Here is a 14,226-nt window from a genome sequence, read left to right on the forward strand (position 1 = left end):
AATACATATCCGATTTCGGTAGATAGTATAACTGTATGACTTCTGCTTTCCGCTTTTCGCGCGCGATATTGTCATCTGTTTTTTATTATTATTATTACGTTATTGATTTATTGAGAACTAACAGATGTACAGTTATTTGTGAGGTCCCTAAATAACAGCCAGCGTGAAATTGCGCATCCTTCCGTGTATGATGTATTACAGCTATATTTGTCAAATCTGAGTGCTTGCTCATTTCGTTATTCGCAAAATCACATTTGATTTGGGTCAGGAGAGGGAGAGGGAGAGAGAGAGAGAGAGAGAGAGAGAGAGAGAGAGAGAGAGAGCGCCCTCTGATAATTGCCACCGAGGGTGGCGCGCACGGACCCTGTACAGCTGAACGCTACACGACGGGATCACGGGGCGTGGGCGCCGGCGTCACAACCGAACCAAACACCGCTCAGCAGTCCGCCACTGCCATTAAGATGTTGTGATCTCGTCAATTTTTGACTGAATGTAAGGTTTTTGGACAACATGGTTGTGGAGATGAAGCAGCGATTAGTATGATTAATCAATTTTTCAAAAACAGTCTTAATCGCATTTATTATTATTATACCGCCAACCGGTTTCAACCCGACGTAGGGGTCATCATCTGGGCGTTTACACTGTGAAATTACAGATATCCGTCAGAAAGATTCCATTATACAACAGCTAAAATTACATAAATTCAAAGTATGTTACCCATTGGTCCACTGCTGGTGGTGTCACTCCTGTCTACATAGCGGCAAAACTATTGCTGGAGGTGTTGCCGTCTATTCACGTGCTCTCAGCACGCTATTTAAGACCATACAAGGGTTTGTCTCGCAATTTCCTGCCGTTATGTAGACAGGAGTCTGTTGTGTAATGGAATCTTTCGGACGGATATCTATAATTTCACAGTGTAAACGCCCAGAAGATGACCCCCTACGCCGGGTGAAACCGGTTGGCGGTATAATAATAATACATGCGATTAAGACTGTTTTTGAATAATTGAATGTAAGGTTGCCTACGTCCGTGTCAGCTCTTATCGACTACTGACGATTATGTGCACAGCTACGCTACAGTTATCAATGTTATCAGTGTATTGAGAGTTTGTCAGAGTAAGTTTTTAGTTGTTCTGTGGAATCCCGTGTTGTACCAGCCACTGCAGACAACGAAATAAAGTTAGGAATGAAGTTCTACAGGTAATAAAATCCAGATTGCTGCAATGATGTATTTATTGTGATGGATCCATTTCGGCTAGATTGCCATCTTCAGATCAGAGACAAAACCAAAATGGATAAATGCTTGTAAAGGTGCCGATTCGTTTTCAGTTGCTAATATGTATTATGTGTGGTAAATATATTTTTTCAGACCGTGGTCTGAAGATAGCAGTCTAACTCAAATGTATCCATCACGATAAATACGTCATTAAACTACTACGGTAGCAATGTGGATTTTATTACGTAATGTCTCTAAGAGAAATTTTCCATGCTGCTGGCCCATTGGATAGTAAATTTTTGACGTGAAGTTTTATATGTTCCCAAAGACCAACGAGACAAAACAAAAATGGATAAATACTTGTAAAAGTGCGATTCGTTTTCGATTGCAAATGCTTGTGTGGTCAATACATTTTGCTGATTCGGATTAGAAAATGGCTTTGAAAAGTGATCTTTTGAATATTTCTGCGAAACTCAAGTTGATGCCTGATGCTGTTCCAGCTCTGTTTCTCCCATTCTATAAAGGTAATTTAGGAAGTAGTATTATTCCTAAGTATGAGAGCAAAATTCAGGCTCAAAAACGAAGCTATTATAAAGAAGTGGAAGAGATTTTGCAAGTAAATACATTACCAACTAATGGAGGAACTACTACTACAGAAATCATTAACTATTCTTCTTCTGTGTGTTACAACTGCAACACCCGAAGAAATTGTGTGATTACTTCGAAATCGGAGGATGTGTAGAACAATGTAACAATATTAAGTGATTAAGATTGTAGAGAGACGGCGTGCACCTCTCCTTTTGTGACCGGACAAGCCAGTGTTGCTCCACGTTCAGACGGTGCAGAGCTGCCAAACAAAACTGAAACGTGCAAGCAAGTCCCAGTATGCCTCATCGACGTCAAAGAGGCGTGAGCTGCAACGGGGCAGAATGAGTGGTTTCTGGGACACAGGTTTGCGTATGGTGACAACGTGGTACGTACAGGACACGCTGCTACGACAGTGGTGTGTATGCGGAGCCAGTGGATAGAAAATGCTCGTGCACAGCAACAAGTGGTTACTGTAGTACAGAACGTAACAACAGCGTCAATGACTGCTGTCTTATCCGCATGGTCGTAACAGATAGAAAAACTTCGTTCTTATTGTTGGGTTGATGTTGGAGGAATACAACGGATGAGGATGTGTCTGCGTCGACGGATCGACGCCGGCTGCTGACACTGATGACACTGATGGCACGCATATCACTGAGTCGGCTTTCAGTCCCCAGAAACCACCAGCACATCAGACTGCACTGGGGACGTGAACGCCGTTACTGGCGTCCTGAGTGACGAAATGTAGTGTTTCGGAGCGAGTCCCGCTTCCAATTGTTCTACAGTGACCGCTGCGTAGGTCTTAGACGCAGTCTTGGTGAACGCAATCTGGCACAGTTCACTGTTTAGGGGCATAAAGGACGATAGTCATGTGTAATGGGTTGGGGCGCCATGGGCTATAAAAAGGTTACTAGGAAAGTTTTGCAATACGACGCAACAATAAGTCGCAGGAGACTGATTGTTGCTGTGTTCTGAGAATGCTTCATACTTGCATTGCAGCCGCTGTGCCAAGTCTGTGGACGTAGTCGTTCATTAGCAGCGTTAGTCCAAAGTGCTTGCTATGGAATCGTGGTCACGAAGTGAGATTCTGGCAGTTTTGCGGTGCAACTTCGCCCGTGGTTTAATGATAGACCATTGCTTTGAAGAAATGACTCTGCACACGGTGGTGTGTCAACATCGTATAACTATATTCAGCTGACACAGAGAATTCCAAAGAGGAAATTTCATTCTGGAGGACGCTAAGAGGACGTAAAGGGCAAGATCATCAGTTACGGAGGAAAACATTGATGCTGTGAGGAAAAGGCTAGACGAAGACAGGCGAGTGACCTATAAGCAGGTAGAGGATATCTTAGGGCTAAATACACTAAAAATTCGTTCGATTCTGCATTGATCATTTGCAAGTAAAGAAACTTTGTTGTCTGTGGGTGCCGCATAGACTGACGGAAGGGCAAATGACACAAAGTGTGACATGGTGCCGGGAGATGTTACGGACGTTTTCTGAGGGACAATCTCAGTAAGTGAATAACATCGTGACAGCGACGAGACTTGGCTTTCTGTTGTGAAGTGCCGACTAAGAACCAACCCTCAACTCTCAGCTTGGCAATTGCAGTCCAACGTGATTTACGTACAGCTGATGTCCAGTACCTACAATCTGTGGCTCGTAGAAACCCTCGGCTGAATGCAAAAGATCTACGCACTGTCTGCTTGGCGGTAACGAGGAGGGCTGTGTCGACCTGGACACCGAGCAACTGTCTTTACACGATCAGTGTGATTCTAGGCGTCCACTACAAACCCTTCAGCACCTTGATGTGCGAAGACGGTGAGCAAGGAGATACCCGGAATGGAACGCGGTCTACAGGCATAGAGTTCTCTTCACTGACGAGTGCTAGGATTTTTGACGACTGATGATCGTCGTAAAAGAGTGTGGACGCAGGTAGGTATCAGTGCACGTCTCACACATGCAGTCCGTTTGTTTCAGCAGGGAAGGGAATGTCTTGTTTTTGGTCAGCATCTTGTGCGGACGTCGGAAGCTTCTCATTGTTATTGAGAGTCGTTTGATGGCTTTTCAGTATCGGAACAGTCCGTCTAGCCCATTTTACAGCCTTGTAGTCGGAATGTGAGTGAGAAGTTTTTTGAGGACCCTAATACACGGACATACTTCGACCACCTCGGAAGCATCTTCCTTCAGGAGTCAGTAAACAGCCGAATACAACGGCCTGCAGTAACTGCTAACTTCAATGCAATTGAGCGTGCTTCAGATCAGTCGAAACTTTCGTGTGTCGTTTCAGGCATCCTCCTCACGCAGTAGATGAGCACGGAAGAGTCACCGTTGTCTTGAGCAACAACGTCTGTCGTCTTACTGCCTTGTGGACAATATGATGTGGAGGATCCAAGCATGTTAAGGTGGAGTATCGCGGTATAATACATTCAATAGAATTTGACTGCGCAGATGACAATTTCGAACACGTTCATTTTGGTTATTGTAACGTAAATAGACCTATTTTTAGCACTATAAGACTTGTTCTTTGATTTACTGTCCCGCTTGAATTTACGGCCATAGATGTTCGCAGACATGCGGATGATGGAAAACATCCTGTAGCAGTTCATTTTCACCGAACGACCTCTTGAGTCTGTCGCAGGTGTTAGATGTGTTAGATGTGTAAGAGGCGACTGTTGGGAGGGGGGAGATGGTTCTGTGTCTGTGTCTGGAGACACTCTGCCAGTTTGCCCTTTGCCTGTTTCCCTCGGAAGAAAGGTGGTGACCTGTTGTCGCAGTTAGGCGCAGTGAAAGACGACTCTGGATTATAAGTTACAATGAGTGTCTTGATTCACTGTTGGCATGCCCCGTCGAACTTCCGCGTCGTAAACAGCCTATAGCCCGCAAAAGCTAGCCGACGCCCTACTGCACGTTCCTGGCTGGCTCCTACTATGGCAGTTTGTCGCGCGCGGTGCCTCATATGCTGGCCGTGGTGCGATGCTGCGGCAGTGATGGTGGCGCACGTGTTGGACTTGCACACGCCGATTGGGAAAGTGTCAATCCCCTCCGTCTCACCGCTGTTCTTCTTCATTGTTGAACCGCAATGACGGTTGCCGTGAAGCTGCATAATACGACGATCTTGGCTTGCCGTTCAGGTAGACCCCAGTCAGTCCGCTGAAGTATCAGGAAGGCTTGTGTCCTGACCCGGGACCATAGAGAAGAGCTTTGGTCCAGCCATCTGCGGTAGCGACAGGCTGTGGTGTTGAACTCCGCGACTGGTCGTTATGGAGAAGTAGCCATCTCTCCCAGTAGCAGTTGTTGCTCAATAGCGTGCAGGAAATCTACAACAGACGTGTGCCACAGGTCACTTTACTGTAATAAAGGAAACAAGTGGGAATGTTGCGGACGCTGTTGATCCATCTGGTCGACTATCTTACGAGCTAAAATGGTGGGCTATTTATGGAGCGAAGCAGCTGCTAATGTTTACACGACGTCACTTTTCATGACTGCATACGTCTCGGTATTGCGAAATAATCAGCGGTTCTTTCACTGTCGTGTGCTTAACAAGTTTGTTACAGCACAGTACAGGACTGGTTCATAAGAGATCTTGGCGCATATTGCTGCCTGCAACAAATTTCAGATACCTGCCAGTGACTAGCAAATAAGCTGTGGAGTCCGACTAGGACTGCCCGTTCTGTGCACACCATTGCTGCAGGTATCAGCCGCCAGCCAGAAACTAGCCGATACACGGCGGCCGTGTTCATTAAGATGCGCGCGGCCCGCCTTGTCGGATTAATTCTGCGCGGCCGCCTGGCCGCTGTTTACGCCCTCCGCCTGCTCTCGTGGGCGCGCTGCCGCACTCGTTGCGCCGGCGCGGCCATCACTCCGCCACTGCCGCCGTGCGCCTGACAGCCAGCGGCCGCGCTGCCTGCCCCTGACAGATGGGCAGCCCGCGCGTTGGCTTATCCGCTGCGCTCCGCTCCCGCGCATTTATTTGTACCTCCTAATTGGCAAACTTGTTCAGCGTCCCAAATCCAGGCGACAGTGCCGTACGTATGGCATTGTTCCCTCTCTTAAGTTCCCCAAGGACAATCGTCACGACCGAGTTTGTACATCTACACACAAGGGGCGGACAATTATGTGGAAACACTACAGACTCATCTGATTATCACGCCTAATACATTGTAGAAAATCAGTTCTCATTCAAAACAGCTTCCAGACGTCTCAGAATGGATAAATACAGGTCCTGTATTCCACAAAATAGGAGCAAGTTCAGGTAACGATGATGGAAAAGGAAGGAAGATTGGATGTAACGCCCCGTCCACATTGGGGTCATTAGAGACGGAGAACAAACCCGGACTGTGTCAAGGATGGAGAAGGAAAGCGGCCGTGCCCTTTCAAACATACCATCCCTGCATTTGCCTAGAGCGATTTAGGGAAATTATGGAAAACCTAAAACTGAGTGGCCGGACGTGGGCTTGAACTGCCGCCTTCCGGAATGCGAGTCCAGTGTGCTGACCACTGCGCCACCTCGCTTTGTACGGTGATGGAGGCGGATAGCGAACAAGCATCCTTCCCTCCAGCGTAGTGCGCAAAGGCCCAATAACACTGACAACTGGTGACTGTGCTGTCCAAAGGAAATGCGACAATTTATCATCGTGTTCGCGCAACCAGTCCTGTTCGATACGAGCTCTTTGAACACAGACGTTGTCGTCTTGGCACACAGCATCACCATTGAGGAACAAACATTGTACCGTGGGATGGATCTGATCAGCCAAATTGGTCACATCCTTGGGGGTAATGTGACCTTACAGTTTAACCAAGAACCCATGAAATAACACGATTTTTATTTTTAGTCAACAGTCTTCTGACTGGTTTCATGTTGCACTCGACGAATTCCTCTCCATCTAAGAGTAGCTCTTGCACGCTACGTCCTCATTTATTTGTTGGATGTATTCCAAACTCTGGCTTTCTCTACGGTTTTTAACCTCCACATCTCCCTCTAGTACCATGGAGATTAAGTTGTGATGTCTTAACACATGTCCTTTTTATGTCCTCCTTGCTTCATCCATCATGGGTTATGTTGCTTCCAAGGTATCAGAGTTTTTAAAATCCTCTACTACACCAGTTAAGTTTCTCGCTATTCTCATTTTGCTACTTCTGACGAAGTACTTCTTTCTTCAGTTTACTCTAAATACGTATTCTGTACGCATTAGACTGTTCATTCCATTCAACAGATTCAGTAATTTCTCACCCTAACCAAGGTTTAACAATGTCATCAGCGAATCTTATTACTGATATCCTTATTTTTAATCCCACTCTCGAAATTTTCTTTTATAAACGCCGTTACTTCTTTGATGTTTGAACAGTAGGGGAGGGGATAAAGACTGCATCCCTGTGTTACCCCCGTTTCAATCCGAAGTCGTCACTGGGCTTCCAGTATTATTGTTGTACCGCGATGTGGGTGCCAGAGTCATCACCGAAACCCTGTGGTGTTAATTACCCCATGTTCGAATTCACTTAGCTCCAACATAATAGCTCGGACCTACACGGAAAACCGATCCGGCCACGACTGATACTTGCGACATATTAACCACATTGAACAGGTCCCGCTCGTGGCGAAGTGTGACGCCGCAACCTGAAGACTTGCGTATCATCGTCATTTATGTTCAAGCATGCATTACTGGCAGTGTTTCCATACTTTTGGTTGGTTCTTTGGCTTGGCGGAGGGGACCAAACAGCGAGGTCGTTGGTCCGATTTGATGAGGGAAGGATGGGGAAGGAAATAGGTCGAGCCCTTTCAAAGGAACCATCCCGGCATTTGTGTGAAGCGATTCAGGGAAATCACGGAAAACCTAAATCAGGATGGCCAGACGCTGGTTTGAACCGTCGTCCTCCCGAATGTGAGTCCAGTGAGATAACCACTGCGCCACCTCGCACGGTCCATATTTTTGTCCAACTCCTGTAAATGCTCTGCAAATCACTGTGAACTACGCGGCAGTGGGTACTTTCCATGTTGCCATTTATTAAGGCTTTTTCCCGTTCCATCTTGGTATGGAACGCAGAACTAATGATTGCTTGAACACCTCTCTCCACGCTGTAATTAATATAATCTTGTCTTCGCGGCACCAGCGGCAGTGATACGTAAGGAGCACAATAATAATTCTAGATTCTTCACTTAATACTGGTTCTTCAAACTTTATAAATAGGCTGTCATGGGATACTTTGCATCCATCTTCAGGCGTCCACTAGATCATGTATTTCAATCTTTGTGATGCTCTCTCGTGGATCGGATAAATCTGTGACCATACGGTAGCGTTCGCGCTTCCCACGCCCGGGTTCCCGGGTTCGATTCCCGGCGGGGTCAGGGATTTTCTCTGCCTCTTGATGACTGGGTGTTGTGTGCTGTCCTTAGGTTAGTTAGGTTTAAGTAGTTCTAAGTTCTAGGGGACTGATGACCATAGATGTTAAGTCCCATAGTGCTCAGAGCCATTTGGACCATTTGTGACCATACTTGCTATCCTCCTGTGTATACTTTCAATATACCCTGTTAGTCCCATTTGATTTGGCTCTCAAGCACTTGACCAATATTCGAGGATGGGTCGTAAGAGTGTTCTGCATGCAGTCTCGTTTTCAGAATGCCTAATTTTTCCCAGTACCTACCGAGTAAACGAATTCGACCACCTCCGTATCTACGTCTGAGCCCATGTGATCATTCCGTTACATATCCCTACAAATTATCACACCTGATGTGACTGATTCCAGTTGCAACACGGTAATGGTGTGGTTACTACTTTTGTGTTTTTGAACTGCATGGCTTTACGTTTAAAGCAAGTTAACACTCTTTGCACTACGAAATCTTATCAAGACCTTTCAGGTCATAAATATACAGCATGAACAGCAATAGTCCCACCACACTTCCGAGGAACACCCATGAAACTATTCCGATAACTGTTGATGACTCTCCATCCCACATGAGATTATATGCTGCACCCTCCGTACCAATAAATCCTCGGTCCAGTCACTAATTTCGTTATACCCCGCATGACGGTTCTTTCGTAAACACTTTCCTACCCAGACTACGAAATACTGATCCAAAAGATTTAAAATTCGCGGAGAATATTAAATATATATAGTGAATTACTTAGTAGCACTTACGGAAATATGTATGAGAAACTTCTGGACAGCAGATTATGAAATCAAAACCTTCAGAATTAACGTCCTTTCATGTCAGAGGCCACCTGAACACTTGTGACGTAATGGACAGCAAGGCGTACGACAGTCTGACGTACACTCCCGTCAGTGGACAGATGTTGAACTATCACGGTCAAAGAATTTTCTTGCTACAGCAGAGGGACACAGACGTCCCGACTGGACGCGGATGCACGACTTCAATTACATAATTTTTATGACACTAAAGGGAGGACGGGTCTTTTAAGTTCCGATTGGCAGGAAGGAGTTCATAAGCGCTGATATAATACTGAGTCAAATGGTTATCGGAAATCTACACTACTGGCCATTAAAAGTGCTACACCACGAAGATGACGTGCTACAGACGCGAAATTTAACCGACAAGAAGAAGATGCTGTGATATCCAAATGATCAGCTTTTCAGAGCAATCACACAAAGTTGGCACTGGTGGCGACACCTACAACGTGCTGACATGAGGAAAGTTTCCAACCGATTTCTCATACACAAACAGCAGTTGACTGGCGTTGCCTGGTGAAACGTTGTTGTGATGCCTCGTGTAAGGAGGAACAATGCGTACCATCACGTTTCCCACTTTGATAAATGTCGAATTGTAGCCTATCGCGATTGCGGTTTATCGTATCGCTACACAGCTGCTCGCGTTGGTCGAGATCCAAAGACTGTTAGCATAATATGGAATCGGTGGGTTCTGGAGAGTAATACGAAACGGTGTGCTGGATCCCAATGGCCTCGTATCACTAGCAGTCGAGATGACAGGCATCTTATCCGCATGGCTGTAACGGATCGTGCAGCCACGCCTCGATCCCTGAGTCAACAGATGGGGACGTTTGCAAGACAACAACCATCTGCACGAACAGTTCGACGACGTTTGCAGCAGCACCGACTATCAGCTCTGAGACCATGGCTGCGGTTACCCTTGACGCTGCATCACAGACAGGAGCGCCTACGGTGGTGTACTCAACGACGAACCTGGATACACGATTGGCAAAACGTCATTTTTTCGGATGGATCCAGGTTCTGTTTACAGTATCATGATGTTCGCATCCGTGTTTGGCGACATCGCGGTGAACGCACATTGGAAGCGTGTATTCGTCATCGCCATACTGGCGTATCACCCGGCATGATGGCATGGGGTGCCGTTGGTTACACGTCTCGGTCACCTCTTGTTCGCACTGACAGCACTTTGAACAGCTGACGTTACATTTCGGATGTATTACGACCCGTGGCTCTACTCTTCATTCGATCCCTGCGAAACCCTACATTTCAGCAGGTTAATGCATGACCGCATGTTGCGCATGTTGCAGATCCTTACGGGCCTTTCTGGCTACAGAAAATGTTCGACTGTTGCCCTGACCAGCACATTCTCCAGATCCCTCACCAATTGAAAACGTCTGGTCAATGGTGGCCGTGCAACTATCTCGTCACAATACGTCAGTCACTACTCTTGATGAACTGTGGTATCGTGTTGAAGCTGTATGGGCAGCTGTACCTGTACACGCCATCCAAGCTCTGTTTGACTCAATGCCCAGGCGTATCAAGGCCGTTATTACGGCCAGAGGTGGTTTTCTGGGTACTGATTTCTCAGGATCTATGCACCCAAATTGCGTGAAAATGTCAGTTCTAGTATAATATATTTGTCCAATCAATACCCGTTTATCATCTGCATTTCTTTTTGGTGTAGATTAATGGCCAGTAGTGTAGTAATACAGCAACCGCCTGCCTGTCCTGATCATGGCCTACAGGATATCGCGTGACAAAACCGGGAACTGGATTTCGCAGTTTCGTAGTTTCGTTAACTAACATCACCATTTCAAATTCAGTAATCATAAAAACTCGATAAGCAATCAAATCACGAGATGCAAAACTTACCAATCTTGTACCTAGTAAATGTAATGCAGCATCACGGCAACATTAAGCCGTGCTGTCTCAGGAACAACTTAAACGTTAGTCAATACACAATCCAAACGTGCACCACGAAACACAGTCTGACCATGTAGGCCATCAATAACCTTTGCAGTATCAATATTCATATTATAGTCCGTCTCCACATCTAGAACAATATTATAGATTTTGAAATGATTTCATCTTGCTTTAAGCTGTTAGTATTTTATTTTACTATTGCAGTTTCGGCATTATGCCATTTTAAGGCATCTACAAAACTTAATACAACGTACTGAGAACAATGTAAAGTGGTATTAATAGTACGTACAACCAATTCTATAGTTTGTTGACCTTCATATATTTACACTGTTTTGACGTATACTTTAGGCAGAGATTATAACTTAACATGCACATCGCAGAACAACTAACCAGCGACACAACTCAATATTCCATTATATTTACCGCAGATTTGATTGGATTGTGTATGTCACGACAGTTTGATACATATAAAAGTGTGCAATTATAATACATTCGACTAAATCTCTAAAACAATCAAGAAAATTTTTATTTCTGAGATGTGTCAAATGTGTTGCGGTAATTTTGTTCTGTTCTAAGGAAGTTTCATGATTCTATTAGTCATGTAGTGATAAAAGGTTTCCCTGTGTATGTATATTATCAAATCAAAAAAATTAATGAAGTGTTTTTTGTTTCTAGTTCCACAGTAAAAACTGTTTTTGAGAGTACGTTGATCGCAGGAAACCAGCGCAGGGAAAAAAAATGGCCGTCGGCTGACGGTAGGTCTTCGTGAAGCAGAAGTTAGGAAAATAAGGGAGTCAAAGTGTTGGTTGTTAGAGATGACGCACAAGCTCGCGCTGGGGAGGAATCTGGAAGGACGTCGGTCGTGCCCTATCACCTGAATCGTCCTTCTCCTAATTATGTGTCCAGTGTTTTCCCTCTGCTCCACCACGTCTGGATTTTGGGGACTGCATTGAAGAATGGTCGAAGCATTCGGACGTAAAATCGACACTTTCTGAATTGTTTACCGTACCTGCTAAAGGCCTCTACTCACTCACAGAAGAGTATAGCGGTTTCGTTTCTAACGCAGTCAACATGACAGATAGGTGATGCCAAAAAAGGACACCTAACTTCGTGCACCAAACGGACATAAAGATAAAAACACCAATCTTACTCAATGATGCACTAAAACCCATTCCGCAATAATTGTTACCGCACTATGTGTTACCGCCACACTGGTAGCCATTTACTGGAAGCTATTTCTTAGTTATGTTACTGTATCATGTTCGTAAACTAGTCTCTGTCAATGACCCGCCGAATAATTGATCGCGTACGGGTCACAGGTAGATCAACGTATTATTATTAACTTACTCAATTTGTGAAGCTCTTTATCTTAACAAATCATCCAATTTTCCATAAATGGTAACCTTTTGTTTGTCTGTACATGTACGTCACATCTACCGACTTCCGTCCCACTCGGATAATTCCTTCGTGGTGCGTATGCACACTCTTCAGGAAATGGTGTCTGCACTAGCAGGAAACTGAGCCACAAAGCACTGACTGCGGACAAGAAATGTAACTTACAGGTCACCAAGCTGCCTCTGTCGATGTTACGCATGGAAGAGCGGTTCCTTCGAGTTTAAAACATTTTATAACGGTGCTAGGAAAGTTCCGTGGCAAGACAATCACATTTCGTAACCAAATATAAAAAAAATGCACCTACGTCAAAAACATCCCACTCTCAATGTTGCCGATACTTTCATCGCCCGTGGTGGATGGCTCCAATAATTTTAAAAGTGGGCACCTTTACACTTGATCAAATAAATTGGACAGAAGACATTTGACAAGAATTCCCTTTTGCACTACCTCAAATATATTTGACAAACAAACTTCGTGTCAGAAATTTGATTGTAAGATCGGCCATCGGATGACTTTTTTGTTCTTTAGAGGCTGTTACATTTGTACAATTGAAATCAAATTGGGGCACCTATCACGGTTGGCGTAGACATATTTTGTATTAATATCTATATATTGCCCGTTTTTAAGAGGGAATAAGATCGCCATCTTTGACGCCTTCTCCGTTGCAGGATTCAGAACAATCATAATGATTATTAGTGCGAAGCTACAACATCTGACGTAAATCGTTCACATAAATCAAACGTTTGGCAATTAAGTGCTGTTTATTTCATTAACAACAGTGTCCTGAAATTTCTGTGCGTTTGCGAAGTTACGTGTGTACATTGTGTCCCACAATGGTGGATAAACTACGCTGTGATCTAAAATGGTAAAGAGTACCGCAAACAGTCGCAAATAATTTTTATTGCAACGTCGGATTTCGGTCGCTGTGTGCCTACTTTCAGTGATAAAAGGCATATAAAAATAGTTACAATAATGTAACATGGCATGCCTTACTACCTGTACAGTTGTATAAGCTTAACATTTGAGTCAGTAGTAACATACATACTAGAAAATGTAAGTTAAATATTACAACCACTTTTATATACATATAGTTTCAACTGGACTGTCTATGTCAAAGGCTGAGTTTTCGTTGAGAGAGCTGTTTACAGTAATTACCCAGCTGGCTTCAGTGTGTGTCTACAGCACCCCGTACGTGTGTGATCAGTTGACAGCATATATTACTTTACTGTACAATTAGCTTGATTTATCACTTTGTTATTGTTTTAGACTTCTAAAAAACTTACGCAAGTAAAGTAAATAAGGTGGTTGTAATTAAAAACAGTGTTTAATGTTTTATTGTAATACATACGTGATGATTGTGTGAAGCAACCAGTGAGATCAGTTACTGCTGCACATTCTACAGTTGCATGTAGTTTAAAAAATATAGTAAAACTTATTCAAAAGACCTACATTAATAAATTTATTAAAACATTGTTAACTTCTGAGTACATTTGAAGGAACTAGAAAAGACAAAAATGGTGTTATAAGCTATCGTACCAGAGCGTTGTGTCACCGTCAGTGTTTGCATTGTCGTAATTCCCTTACACAGCTGGTGGTTATTCGTATTCGCAGCTGCGAATATATTCCATGTATTTCCTTTTGTTCACTATGATGTTATAAGTGTTGTAGACGTAAATATTGGGGGTAGTTAGTAACCTTATCCATACATTTTATTGTATTCAGTTCAGTGAGTTAGTCTTGTTGATTGGTAGGTGTTCGTTGTGGCTGTTTTTTCTCTTTTATCATATTCAGTAGTCACAGGTTACTGGTTTGTGAGCTTGCATCTGACACAGATTACTATGTTTTCCCGAACAGAATCATCATGTACCAACTAAGATCCATTCATGTATTACATGTACTTTTTCCTGTTTCAGGTAAGCAGA

The sequence above is a fragment of the Schistocerca cancellata genome, chromosome 1, assembly GCF_023864275.1.
Source record: "Schistocerca cancellata isolate TAMUIC-IGC-003103 chromosome 1, iqSchCanc2.1, whole genome shotgun sequence".
NCBI classification, from domain to species: domain Eukaryota; kingdom Metazoa; phylum Arthropoda; class Insecta; order Orthoptera; family Acrididae; genus Schistocerca; species Schistocerca cancellata.